General features: G+C 45.9%; 1 pseudogene across 1 annotated transcript in view; it reads right to left on the bottom strand.

The window, feature by feature from the left end:
• Nucleotides 1-758: 758 nt before the first annotated feature.
• Nucleotides 759-2,500, bottom strand: part of LOC147470384 (uncharacterized) — a 2,630-nt pseudogene continuing 888 nt past the window's right edge. Inside the window, exon 1 of the transcript XR_015191646.1 lies at nt 759-2,500. This exon is cut by the window's right edge and continues 888 nt beyond it. The product of XR_015191646.1 is annotated as an uncharacterized LOC147470384 (transcript).

The following is a 2,500-nucleotide window of genomic DNA, read 5'->3' as shown; positions in this document are numbered from 1 at the left end:
CATTTGTAAGTTGCTTTGAACAAACCAAGAGAGCATCCATTACAGTCTATATGTGTGTGCGTTTTCAATAGCCCGTGATGTGTTATCAGACCCGTATGCGGCTGTGCTTTTGTGTGCCTTTTCATTTTTTCGATAATGTTTATAGTGATCATAAGATGCAGTACGGTTTTCTTATCAACGTCATTGCCATGGTATGATTCCAGATTTTCTGGATTATCTATTTTCTCATTACGATCCTCTCTATCTCTATCTATCATCCTCCTTCTCTCTCAATCTCTCTCTCTCATTATCTCTCTCTCTCTCTCTCTCACTCTCTCTCTCTCTCTCTCTCTCTCTCTCTCTCTCTCTCTCTCTCTCTCTCTCTCTCTCTCTCTCTCTCTCTCTCTCTCTCTCTCTCTCTCTCTCTCTCTCTCTTTCAACATCCCTTTGTCCTGCCTCCCCTCACATCTCCCCACCTGCCTTTATTCCCACAGCGAATGTCAGTCAGTCAACATCGAGACACCTAGATTAATGTTCCAATATTCATGACGCTGCATCCTATCATAATTGTTCACACGTCGCACCTCTCTCGCTCTCTTTCTATCACTCACTCTTTCTCCCTTTCTCTCTCTCTCTCTCTCTCTCTCTCTTTTTTTTTTTAAATTTCGACCTCCTATTCGTTTCAAACGAGTCTCTGTGTTGTGAAATATATATGTAATAATATTTCACAGAACAGTCCACTGGCCCCGTCCTCGCCAATGGCTGTGGTCGACTCGACATCCAACTTATTTTAGGGAGATGTATTTTAACCTTTATTACTTTTGCTTACAATTACATATTTCTTTCTATTCTACTATTTATAACAGTTTCCTCTATATCTAAATCCTTAAGACTAGTGTACATTGCCGGTTTGTTCCTTGTTCCTCGTAGACAGAGCAGTGAAGACCGTAGTAGTGAGAAGGCCAATCGACACCTCATCCATGCAACGACGGCGCTCTTCTGTTGCTGCCTTTTCTCTGCAAGTTGTTGTGCAAGGGATGAGTAGAATATCGTCGCTCTCGGTGACATTCCCCCAGAAGTCGTGAATACAAGAGGTGTGAAAGTACCTTGCTCGACTTCTCGGACGCGTTCGCCATACTCCCTCATTTTGTTGTTCTCATGCTTGGTGTGAGCAGAGAGGAGTTCCTGGGATCGGTTGCTCGTGGCCATAGGGTTGAAGATTCGTATGTCGAAGAAGGCCCGTTGCCCTCGTACCCAGAAACTGTTGGCACTGATGTCTAATCTGGCGTCGTCTGCAGTGTTGGTGGATTGGAGTGAGAAGTTGCGCCCTTCTGTGGGGATGAGGGGAGGTTCGATCCTCACGTCGCGGCACACCTCGCCAAGCATTTGTGCAGTCACGTCCCTCACCTCGTCGTGGCGCATGCAAACGAAGCCTCCCGTCTTGCACGTCATGGCATGGTTGGGGTCGAAAGCCGAACCGCATGTGCAGTGCTGGTGAAGGTCCTCTATTGGCCAACCATATCTCAGGGCAAGTGCGTCCACAAACTCCTGTTTGTTTAAACTAAACCCTTTGACTTTGATGGGGAGACTGGTCAACCAGTTAGAGGCGCCGGTTTCGCGTGCCATACTCATTCTTCTTTTCATATCCTCAGTAATCATAAAGGTTAGTTCTTGAAGTTGTGCCCTCTGCTTTGTTTCTCTATTTTTTGTAATTTCCATTTTGATTGTTTTTTGTTGTGTTGCATCAGGCTGTGTATATGTTTCTTGCGTTATTATGGCTTGAGTTAGGCTGGCTGAGAGCTTGACAGAGTTTTGGAACTCCATGTCCGCTATTTTACAAGGGTTTGTTATGCCGAGTCCCCCAAGCCTTGGCGGAAGTTCGAGTATGGCTCTCTCGTTGGCAGTGTGATTTCTTCCACCTGATAGTGCTGGGATCAGGTGCTTTACAATTGCTTCCTCAAGTGGTGAAAGTAAAGGCTCGATGTTAGGTATAGTTCGCATTAAGAAGTTCCACTTGTGTTTGATACCGAAGGTGAAGGCGGTATATGCCGAGTGCGGTTCCTTCTTTGCGATTTCTGCCAGCTCTATCACTTCCCTTCTCCATTCATCCACTTGCCTTGTTATGTATTCTTCCCTGGCTGCTGTTGTGCCAAGAACTGCCCCAAGGTGTTTTTCACAATCACCGCCGGCCCTCCCTTTATAATCACGTTTGTTTCTCGGAAGGCTTCTCTGGCTTGTCCGAGATATTCCGGTTTTACAATTAAAACCGATTTGGCGGCGTTCGGAAAATATCCTTGTGGAGGGCCATGTGTCCCAATGAGATTCCACCACTTCCTTATGTTCTCAATTTTCCCTGCTCCGGTCAGGTCGTCGGCATAAGCAACTTGCTTTATATTTGTTGTTGTGTGGTCAATTATTGTTTGTAGCCTGAGGAGACCGATGGCGTACATCGCCATGGCAATTGGGTCACCTTGTGTTGTGCCCTCGGCTGAAGCTATCATCTCATAGGTATTTGTTCTAT

The sequence above is a fragment of the Penaeus japonicus genome, unplaced genomic scaffold (assembly GCF_977035675.1).
Source record: "Penaeus japonicus unplaced genomic scaffold, GWHDUDI00000001_assembly GWHDUDI00000015, whole genome shotgun sequence".
Taxonomy (NCBI): Eukaryota; Metazoa; Arthropoda; class Malacostraca; order Decapoda; family Penaeidae; genus Penaeus; species Penaeus japonicus.
Note: the sequence above shows the minus strand (reverse complement) of the source record. Positions and strands in the feature narration are given on the sequence as shown.